Genomic DNA, 12,031 nt, shown 5'->3' with positions numbered 1-12,031 from the left:
TTCCTGTCGGGAATGCTATGTCATGCTGATAACGCGCTTGCGGTTCGTTACTGGAAAGTACCGGGCTCGCAGCGTTAAACAAAGGAAATGCGGACAAGACAGATGACGATTATTGTTAGGTGGCAAATATACATTCCAAAGGGTGCAACGGTTTTTAGAGTGTACACTCTTAAGCAGAATTACACCCTTTTGCCACACAACGCCAGCTATTCGATGGCTTCGTCGGCGGAAACAAGGAGCTCGTCGAAGCATTCCTTGCACGCAGTCTGCAGCACTGTTTTGCGTGCAACGTGTACCATGTCATGTAGAAGACAAAGGCGCGAATCGCTCATCTTTTAAGGGTACTCATGGTCGGGGAGCATTGTGGACTTCTTCATCATGTGAGAAGCTTCTTCTAACTTCCAATATGGCTTGCATCCTCACTACTGTGGAGAAAGGTCAGATCGCCCCCTTCAGGTGCCACTTTGACCAAGTAAAAACTGAGACAGTTCACGATGAGCAAGAATTGGGCAGAAGTGCCATGGTCGTTGCAACGAGAAAATTGTCTAATGACACCAAACAATTTCTCCAGGCAGCCTTGGCCGAGCTGGCACGTCAGCAGCTACTTATACCCAAGCTTCTCACGAAGGTATTTCATTAGATCAAGCGTGGCCTGAAGGGTGACCTTTAGCCCCTTGGCAGTGCTTGATGAAAGAAATCCAGCTAGTGAAGTCCCCGCGTGAGCCTCCCATAGGTTTAGGTAGTCTAATACATCCTTGATGTGCCTTTCATGTGCAGAGTCAGGTTTCAACCCTTGAGATGGAATCCGTGCTGTCATTGCTTTTACTAGCTTCCACATCAGCAGAACAAAGGCTCGAGTTGATGCGGGGTCACCCCAGTGCTTCTTTATTTGCTTGTAGAAAAACAGGCCCCGAAGAACCTGCGGACTGAAACGGTGCAATGCCAGGTTCATCTTCATCTTTTCAAAGTTAGGGCTCACGTGAGCAAGAGTGATCTTCGGCATCATTTTAAGGATGAGTGGACACTTATCCTCTTTGTGTGCTGCTCTGATGTGCTCAGTATGAACAGAACCTTCAGGTATTTTGTACCTTGCTTTAAGAAGGCCATTTCGAACACATTTTATAAGGTGCAGAAAATCCGAAATAAAGAAGAGGCGTCTTCCAGAGCCAATAGGATGTGGTGCAGATGGTTTTATGGACGTCGAGGAGCCAGAAATCTAAAAAAGGCGCCACATTGAACGGTTCCATGAAGCTCCATCCGCCGTGATATAATCCACCTTCACAGCGTCTTCTGCGAGCAACACGGCTTCTATTAAGATCTTGCATAAAAGCGCAGCCTTCACATTTCCTCTCGAAGCGAAAACACCGAGTATCTGGTGCCAGGAACCAGTGAAAGGCTGAAACGTGATCACGAGAATATGGTCGCAGGGAAGATGTTTGTCGTTTTCCAGTGTGAATTTTGTCCAAGTCCTCCAGGCCTTCCACTTTCCCTCCTGCGGCAACATTCAAGAAATCTGACAGCTTCATTTCGTCGACAATTAGTCCGCCGTGGCATTTGAATTCCTCCATGGATTTTGTTTTTCTTTCAATCCCTGTGATAACAGCAGGGTTGAAGCCAAACCTATTCTTGTATTTCCACATGTGCACCTCAAGCAGCTTCTGCTTGGCAGGATGACTACGCCTTCCCGCCGGACATGCTCGTAAAGCCTCGGGCTTTTCATTCACATTATTACGCAATCAAGCAACCAGTCTGGATTGTACTACATACCTTTCGTTGATTTGCGGCGAGCGACTTTAAAGCATTGCATAAAAGAAAGTCCTTGCTTCGGTGAAAGGGCTTGTAACCGGTCTGCGATGACGCCCTCTTCAAGCTATGCACTTTGTCTCTTCAGTTTCTGAATAGTTTGAGTGTAAAGTGACAGCTTGACTTTCAGCCGGCAAGTGGCTTGTGCGTGCGCTCTTCTACGCTTTGAAATTGCTGCAGCAGAAAAAGAAACGAGCGCTACTTCCCACAGCTCAGGACGCGTGGCGTTACTGAAGCAGCAGAGCCGGCGCGACTCGCACCGGGCGACGTGGATGGATGGATGGATGTTATGAGCGTCCCCTTTGGCACGGGGCGGTGGGTTGCGCCACCAAGCTCTTGCTATTATGCTGCCTAATGTCCTACCTAGGTTAAACAATAAAAAAAACAATATGAACTCCCACAACCAAATTTTCTGATCCCCTATTGCGAACTGTGCTTTTGTACTAATCCCTATTGCGGAGTTGTTTACTTTTCAACTGTTCTCGCTGAACCCGAGGGCTTCAAGGAGGCCAGTGTTGCCTAAATTGACCGCTGGGTAGACGTCTTCACATTCTAATAAAACATGCTCCGTCGTTTCCCTAGCTTTACCGCAGCAAGCACGTGCTTCTTCTTTCTTCTTATATCTCGCTTTATAGGTGCGTGCTCTAAGGCATCCCGATCTCGCTTCGAAAATTAATGAGCTTCCCTTTGAGTTATCATAAATTGTTTTTTTTCCCTGATTTCGTTTTTCCTCTCAAGTATTAACTCATGGCAGGTTTATTTCCCATGGCCGCCACCCATGAGATTATTTCGGCCTCTCTGACTTTCCGCTTGACGGTCTTTGTTGCTGTGTTGCCCACGCTACAGGCCGCATACTTGCTGGTAAGCTTCCTAGTTCTTTTCCTCCACTGTGAATCAACGTTTTTCCTCTACAGATACTTCTACACTCTCCCAGCCCATTTACTTTCTTCCATATTCCTCAGTCGTTCTTCATACTGAATTTCACTGCGAGCTTCCCTCACTTCAAAAATAGCCCAGCCCATGTCCCCCTGCACAGCTTCATTTGTAGTCTTCCCGTGAGCGCCCAATGCGAGGCGACCCGTTGACCTTTGGTTTACATCGAGTCCTTATTGTACCCCTGATTTAAAGCAAACAACCGCATTTCCAAAAGTAAGGCCTGGATACATTACACCTTTCCACATACCTCGGAGCACCTCGTACCTATTGTATCCCCATAGCGCTCTGTGCTTCATTATGGCTGCATTTCTCTTCTCCTTCACTGTTGTTTTTTCTTGTTTTCATATATCTATTGCCTTCGTTTATCCATATACCAAGGTGTTTATATTCTGTTACCCGAGGTATTTCCTGGCCCTGTATCACCACTGTCCGTTCACTGTTTTCATTGAATACCATAACACCTGATTTTATAACACTAAATTTCAAACCTAAACTGTTGCCTTCCTGTCCACAGATATTAGCCAGACGTTGCAAATCACTTTGCTTGTTAGCTAGCAACACAATATCGTCCGCATAAAATAAACCTGGAAGCTGCTGCTCTACTACCATACCTGCATGTCTGTATGAGATTAAAACCGATATTATTTCCTTCTAGCGCCCTCTCCATCCTCACCATGTACTTCATAAACAGCAGTGGGGATAGAGGGCACCCCTGCCTCAGTCCCTTGTTGATATGAACTTTTTCCTCGCTCCTCATCCCTTCTCATTGAACGCAAATGGTATTTTCTAGGTAAATCTCTCTCAAAAGCTGTAAACAATCGTCACCTAAGCCTTCCCCTTCCAGAATATCCAACAAATGTTGCGGTCTACGTTGTCATAGGCTCCTGTAATGTCTAAAAAGCCCACATATAACGGTCTGCTTTCTACTTTTGATATTTCAATACATTGAGTAAGAACAAATAAGTTATCGCCTAAACGCCTATATGCCTATTCTGAAGCCATTCTGAAGTTCTCCCAAAATGCCATTATTCTCTGCCCATGCTTGAAGCTTTATTTTAGATTACCTGCATTGCTAGCCAGTATATTACAGATGTAATGCTCAACGGTCTATACGAGTTAATTCTATCTCCCCCTCCCCCCCCCACCTTACCTTTATAAATTAAAGTCATTCTACTATGTCGCCAACTGTCTGCTATTCGTCTATCTTTTAAAGTTTATTCCACTGCTTTCACCAGAGCTTCCTTACTTTTTGGTCCGAGTTCATTCATCAGCCTAACGGGAACCTCGTCTAGCCCTGTGACTGTGCGCTGAGGAATTTTCTCTTCGGCTTTCTTCCAGTTGAAATTTCTCAGCACCAGCTCCTTTTCCACCTGGGTTTCTTCCATGCTATATTATTTTTTTTTTGCTTCAAATACAACCTCGTTACTTCCTGGGAAAGATTCGGCTGTAATTTATTGCCGCTTCTCCTTCCAGTGTGTTTCCATTTTTGTGTAGGATATGTTGTTGTATTGTTGTTGACTTCCTTCCTAATAATTTTATGTGGTTCCAAAATATTCTAGGTGCGGCCTTCTTTTTCTCACGTGTTTCTGACAACCAACGTTCACTTTCACCTTTTAATTTTGCTTGCACCAGTATTTGAACCACAGACTTTTTCTCCCGGTATATTTCACATTTACTGGCTATTTCATCCTGCGGCAACTGCGCCTTCTTTGCCTGCCTGTGCTCTCGGGATGCTTTCTGTCGTTCGGCGATCGCTTCTTGTCGAACAGGGAGACGATCGCAGAAGCGATCGTCTCCCTGTTCCACCAGCTTTTCGGTTTCTTTTTTCCTTTCCAACAAACATGTTGTTTCTCTCTCCGTATTTCTGTCGTTATTACACTTAGAAGCTCAATATATTCCCACTCTTTATTTGGCAATTTGCCCAAGTTCTTCCGCGACCCTAGTGACAATATTTGTTATTTGTTCAGTGTTAAAATTTGTACTGGACATTTTGCACTCTTTGCTATCTTTTTCAACTACATATCCCATTTTCAAGATGAAGCGTTTATGTGACGTCACTACGTTCACTGTTTTCATTGAATACCATACCTTCCTCATCAGTGACCATTTCTCTGAACTTATCATGAATTCCTTCTGTCATCAGACAGTAATCAATGGTCGATTGCCGGTTTCACACTTCCCACGTGATCTGCCCTTCACACTTAGGCCCTGTGTTCACGATAACGAGGTTATGTTGCTCACAAAGGTCTAGCATTAACTTCCCGTTGTTGTCCGTATAGCCATCCAAATCCTGTATGTGGGCATTCATGTCACCTAATAGGATAATTTCAGCACCATTCCCGAATCCCTTAAAGGAGCACTGACACAAAAATTTGAAGTCGAGATAACTTGTGAGATCGATTTAGTTGGTCCTACACGCATCGTCTATAAAATATCAGCGGCGAATATCGCTTAGAACATATTTAAAATCAATTTTAAAGTACGTGCGCGCAGCCAACCGCAAGACAGAGCACCTTGCGACATTGACATCAACCGGGATTGTAAATAGCCAAGAAAACGCTCCGTCATGTGGCTACGTCCCGAATTTTCGTTGGCTGCCATGCGGCTTACATGTGGTCTTCTCCTCTGTTGTTGCTTGTTCTAGCTGTTGTAGTGGGACGCTCTCCGTATCGCTGCAACTGCAGTTTTTGTCGTGTCCATCGGGATATTTCCCGCACTATCAGCTTGACTGCGCTGCCACAACGTTCAACGCCGATTTGTTTTGTCTTACCATTGATGGTGGCCGATGCGAGGGTTTTGTTGAGGTTCGTCCTCGCCATCGCCTGCCGCAATATCTGACTCGCTAAGTGATTGGCCACGTCTAAAGCGCGAGACACATGGCGCGATTTTCCGTGCGATCTGTAGTACGGCGCGTTGTGCGCGACTTGCCGCATGCGGCGATTCGGGACACATGGTACGAATGAGCGAGCGACGGCCCAGAACCGGCGCCCCTGCGTGGAAGTTCGGAATGCTGCGTAACTTCGAACAGAAAGTGAAAGCAACCGTATTTGCGCAGCTATCTTGTTTGAAACAAACGATGACAATATAAACACGTCTATGCGAGCACTGCAGACGTGTTTTCTCTAGGCCGCGCTAGCAGTATCGGATCCGTTGACAGCCGCCGATGGCCAAGAGCCGGCAGGTATAGCTCGCTGGGCCATCGAATCCGACACCGGTTGCGCTTGTGACACGATCGCTTGCAGCTCGTAAAACGAAGCGCCTATGTTAGTCGGCACAACGTGTACACAGTTATGTCACGCTTAAATTGCAGCACATTTGATTTCATTGGCGCCGACAGAAGCGAACGAGCCTGCCAAGCGAGCTTGCGATCGCTGGGAGACTATGTAGGCCTAGCTCGCCGGCCGTCTATCCGGGGCCGAGTGTGCTTGCGATGCGTCCGCAGCTCGTAATAAAGCGCCTAAATTCGTCAGCACAATCAATGTCTGAACATTTATGTTTCTCTTAAGTGAAAATACGGTCAGTTTTCCCGGTGCCGTTAGTAGCGATGAGTAAACAGGCCAGTCAGGCGAGCCGCTTCGTATACAGACGATTGCTGGCGCGTCTGCGCTTACCGCGTCCGAGTAGAAATCACGCCAACGATTTACTATTTCGCACAACGTTTTATAACTCGCACTCTTTCGAGGTCACTTTATTCTAGAAGTTATTTCGTGTCAGAAACAAATTATAGCCCGTTTATGTGCCGCCGTCAGCGGCGAAAGAGGCCTTCGTTTCGACCAGGGAGAGAAAAAAAAAGAGACATGATCGGAGCGGCGAGGCGCCCGCTCGCCGGCCCCACCCCGCCGGGTCTACCAAGTGGCCATGACGTTCACGCTACCGGCGCTGTCATTGGCTGGGGTCGTCCGACCGATGCGTCAGTCGCACGACAATATTCAGAAAGTTGGTCGCGCACGCTGGTTGCGTGTCACAGCATACGTCATGGATTTTTGCGAACACGTGACAACTTTGTTTACATTCCCGTTGGTCCCGTCTCGTTGCTCTCTGGAACCGAAACTTCAACTGGTCGCTACGAAAAGGACTGCAAATAATTACCTGTCGCGCTCTGAAGTAAATGAGGTTTCGTGCCGTGATTACTGGGTCATTAACTACTTATTAAAGCAAAAAAAAAACACGTGGATTTTTTTGTGTCAGTACTCCTTTAATATCAGCTTTTATGCATTCCACTAGCTCTTTATTCTTCTCTGTGCAATTATTTCCGGTCTACAAATACGTAACGCCCAGCCAAGTTTTTTTCCCACTCATTGTTCCTGATAACCAAAGATGATCTTGACATTTCGAATTTAGTCTTTTCCATTTGGCTCCCTGATGGACGAGCATTCCGACTCCCCCTCCCTTTCTTTCTGACTTAGTTCTGTTGCACCCTTCCCAACATAATTCTCAATCACTGGCGGCTCTTCTGAGTCTCTTAGGTGCGTTTCTGTCACCGCATACACCTCTATTTGTTCTCTATTTAACTGCTCCTCAATCTCTGCCCACATTTCCTTTCTTCTGCTGCCCTGCATGTTTATGTAACGTATTGCATGGGGAGCTCTCCTTCTTGATTTCCTCCTTTTTCTGTTATCGACGGCGATGCGCTTCTGAGGTTCCCCTAGGCGACCTTCTTCATTGTTACCTACTCTGGCCTCCTGAGCGCCCTTGGACCCCCTAAAGAAACAGCAGCGCGACCACCAAGTCGCCAGCCCACTTCTCGTGCCAGCCTGTAATTGAAGTGGATCCCCTCTCGTTAAAAGCCCCCACACCTCCTCACTTCCCTGTTTACTTCGACAACCTCGAAGCCTTTCTCTCGGCTCATTTTCCATATCGCCTCATTTGCAGCCACTACAGCTCTTTGTACGTGACTGTCACGTACAGGCGCCTCAGGCACCGTGCACACCACAATCTGCATCTGAGGGGATAGCTCGCGCAAGTTGTCCACCCCCTTCGCCAAGCGCTGGGCTAGCCCTGTCCCTTTCCTGTTTAAGACGTCATTTAGCCCACCTGCTACTATGACAAGGTTGCGCACGTGGACATTTTCCGCGAGCTTTTCTTTTGCTCGCTCCATGACAGCACCCAGTGTCCGCCCTGGAAAGGTCCCTACCGCCACTCTTTTATCGCCTTTCACCCTCTCCACAATTGCTTCCGAGCACCCAGCCAGGTTTGAGTTGCCGGCGATAATCACCCTTTCACTCTCTCCTACCTCTCCCTGCTTCCCTTTGTCCTTTTCCGCGTGATTCGGACTTTACAAGGGGCATTGTCCCATGTGCCCCTGCTTTTTCCGCGTGGTGGCTTCAAGGTAGGTGCCGCTATTTTCAGCTAACCCCTCACCACGTTGCACGCATTCCACGTACTTTGCTGATATTCCCTCGCCTGTCACGTCGGGGGACTGCGTTCCATTGTCACGCACATACTCATTCACCGTGGCGGCCCTGTTCAGCTTTTCCTCGGCTGCTTCAAGTCTTTCTTCCGCTACCTTCCGTGCATCACGCTCCCTATTTAGCTCATTTTTGAGCTCTTGCATCTGTTTGAGAAGCTCTTCCTGGAAAGCCTCCATTTTCTGCTGCCTAGTATCGACATCAAATTGTGCGCCGATTGATTCGATGCCCTCTCCATTCTCATCCGTCCCCTCATCTGCCTTGTGGGACCCCCCGCGCACTGCCTGCTTTCCCGGCTTTCTTGCCATGTATTGCACGGCTTTTTCTCATGCAAATGTTATAATAATATAATAATGCAGAGCACGTGCCTTTTAGCAAACACCGATACGCACAGGATCCAAATCCTCAAAATGTCGCAAAGCAACTCTCACCACTGTTTCAAAAGCAATCAATGCTGCGGAGAACCAAGATATGACACGCTCTCGCACGCGCTCAACCACGCTGCCAGGCTCTCACTTTCCTACCAAAACACGCATAGTAAAACCACTAATAGCTGTTAGTCTCAACTATTAGTCAATTATTAGTAGTCTGTTATAGTAGTCAACTCAACTGTTAGTAGTCTCGACTATTACTAATAGCTATTAATCTCCCTAATAACTCAACTTCCCACTTGGCTGCATGTGTTGAAGCACGTGGTGCGAAAGAGCGCTCTAACCATCCTAAACGTACACGTAACGCGCCCGCGCACACGAAATACGAGAGTCAAAAAAAGGAAAAAAGAAAACGTGTAAACGTCAGCTCGTGTAACGTCAGCGCGTTTCCCCTCCCGGCTCCCCCGTCGGCGGCTTCAATGCACCCCTTATTGCGTTGGCTCCGTGCTGCTCGCCACACTTCCCTATTCTAACCACTGTAGTGCGAGTAACCAGTGAACTGAACAAGAGATGGCAGCGCCGGCGCTTGCGTCGCGCAAGCGGATACCTCTGGCGCGCGCAACGCTATCGATGATATTCGGCCGTTTCTCAGCCAGCCTAGTCGGGCTGAGTCACTTTCGTTTCGCGAGATAGCGATAACGTGGCCTAGAACGCGCGCTCATCACCACTGGTAGGTCACGTATGTTGTTTCAAGGAAGAAAACAAGCGCGTTGGCGCCAGCGTACGATGACTCATTCCGTTTGCCGGGTGCACGCATCATAGTTAATAAATCAGACGACGGCTTGTACGCAGCAGACGACGGAAGCGAGAAGCGTTTTCGACGGAGTAATCGTATGCTTTGAGATAGATTTTGAGATTTTGAATGCGTCGCGTCTACGTCACGCCTCAAAGAAAATGGCGGAATGTCCAGAATAGCGCCCCGTGTCGAGAATAGCACCCTAGCACCCCAGGGGCGCTATTATGGAGATTCCGCCATTTTCTTCGATGCGTGACGTAGACCCGACGCAAATAAAATGGCGCTGGTGGCCCCATTTTGCTTTCGTAACGTGACGCAAACTTGACGTTTTTCCTAAGAAACTGAAATGAAGGCGCTGAACGTAAGGTTCTCGGTAAAGCAAAACAGTTTTCCTCCGCAGTAAAAATAAAGCAGCTAGCTCAAAGCGCATGATTATTCCATCGAAAACACTTCTTGCTTCCCTCGTCTGCTGCGTACGAGCCGTCGTCTGCTTCAATAGCTAGGATGCGTGTCCCCGAGAAATGGAATGAGTCATCGTATGTTGGCGCCAACGCGCTTGTTTTCTTCCTTGAGACAACATACGCGACCTACCAGTGGTGAGGCGCGCACGTTCTAGACCACATTATCGCTATCTCGTGAAGCGCAAGTGACTCAGCACGACTCGGCTGGCTGAGAAACGGCCGACTATCACCGATAGCGTTGCGCGCGCCAAAGATATCCACTAGCGCGACGCAAGCGCCGGCGCTGCCATCTCTTATTCACTTCGCTGGCTACACCGCCGGAGGAAACTCCAAGGCGCCGCCTTACGTACGTTCGTTTCTATAAATAAAAAAAAAACGCCGTTGTCATAACTCTGTACCGACGTGGGAGCGGCCGCATCAGTCCCAGACAGATCCCTCACGACCTAAATAAAGTTCTTCATACCATACCATAACTTTTGATTGTCCGAAAAGGCATTAATCTTGATTACAATACAAACGCAGCAGTGAAGAGTGGACAACGTTGCAGAAGGTTTGCTAAGTTTAACCAATATTATTTCGTACAAACGCGTCCTTTTAAAAAACGATGGCCCCGAACACAAATGCCAACATCACCCGAAAGCGGTGCAAATACTATGAGCACGCGTTATGAATAAAAGATTTTCATTGCGCCAAACGGCGGGGAAAATGTGGCGATACGCATTCCTCTCGCCTGCCATTGCATATGGCTGCTCATTAGCATAATTCGCGCGGCTCGGCGCACCACAAATTATGGCGGAAAATCTCAGCAATGGTGGCCCAGTGCAACGTCACGCATCGTCAAAATGACGTTTGCGAAACAGCCCTTCATGTCACGCTCCTGACGGGATATTCCTTCAGACAATCAGCAAGCTGGCATGGCGTATATCTTGGATCGCCACCATATATTCGCGAAATTGCAGATGCATTGCACTGGCTTCTGTACGCTACCGCTCACATTCTTATTGAAGCGCTAACGTCGCAATATAGCTGGCAAGGACCAAAAAAATGTATTAGTCCATAAAATTTGCAGCTCGACGTCACGTTTCGTCATCTTGATGAAAACGCAAAATTGCATTTTGCAAAACTTCCGCTTCCCGGCACAAATTTCAAAGCACGTGACCTCTAGACAGCCAATCAGGGAGTTAACATGGCGGATAATGGCGGCCGTGCAGCCGCCATGCGGGTCGAGAATAGCGCTCCAGGGGCGCTAATATGACGATTATTGTTGTGGGAGAGATATACACTCCAAAGGGTGTAACTGTTTTAACCCCCTCTACACTCTTAGAAAACTCTACACCCTTTGGGACTTATCCCACAACAATAATCGTCATCTGTCTTGCTCGCGTTTCTTTCCTTTAACACTGCGAGCCCGGTACTTCCCAGTCACGAACGGCATGCGCGTTATCAGTGTGACGCAGCATTCTCGACAGGAAAGTAGCGAGCGCCGAGTTTTCGAGAAAGGAAACGCAAGCAATACAGATGACGATTATCGTTGTGGGACAAATATACACCCCAAAGGGTGCAACCGTTTTAAGAGTGTACACTCTTAGAAAAATGTACACCCTTTGGGGTGTATCTTGTCCCACAACAATAATCGTCATCCGTGCTGCCCGCGTTTCCTTTCTTTAACGCTGCGAGCCCGGTACTTTCCAGTCACGAACGGCATGCGCTTTATCAGTGTGACGCAGCATTCTCGACAGGAAAGTAGCGAGCGCCGAGTTTTCAGGAAAGGAAACGCAAGCAAGGCAGATGACGATTATTGTTGTGGGACAAATATACACCCCAAAGGGTGCGAACTGTTGTTAGAGTGTATTATCCCAGAACAATAATCGTCATCTGTCTTGCCCGCGTTTCTTTCCTTTAACGCTGCGAGCCCGGTACTTCCCAGTCACGAACGACATGCGCGTTATCAGCATGACATAGCATTCCCGACCAGAAAGTAACGGGTGCGGTGTTTTCAAGAAAGGAAACGCAAGCAAGGCAGATCACGATTATCGTTGTGTTGCAGAGATACACCCCAAAGGGTGTAACATTGTCTAAGAGTGTAAACCAAAAATTACACCCTTTGGGTCGTATCTTACCGCACAACAATAAACGTCATCTGTATTGTCGGCATTCCCTTTCTTTAACGCCGCGAGCCCCGTAATTCCCAGTAACGAACGGCATGCGCGTTATCACCATGACATAGCATTCCCGACCGGAAAGTAGCGGGCGCGG

This window comes from Dermacentor variabilis, chromosome 1, assembly GCF_050947875.1.
Source record: "Dermacentor variabilis isolate Ectoservices chromosome 1, ASM5094787v1, whole genome shotgun sequence".
In the NCBI taxonomy this organism is placed as follows: Eukaryota; Metazoa; Arthropoda; class Arachnida; order Ixodida; family Ixodidae; genus Dermacentor; species Dermacentor variabilis.
Note: the sequence above shows the minus strand (reverse complement) of the source record.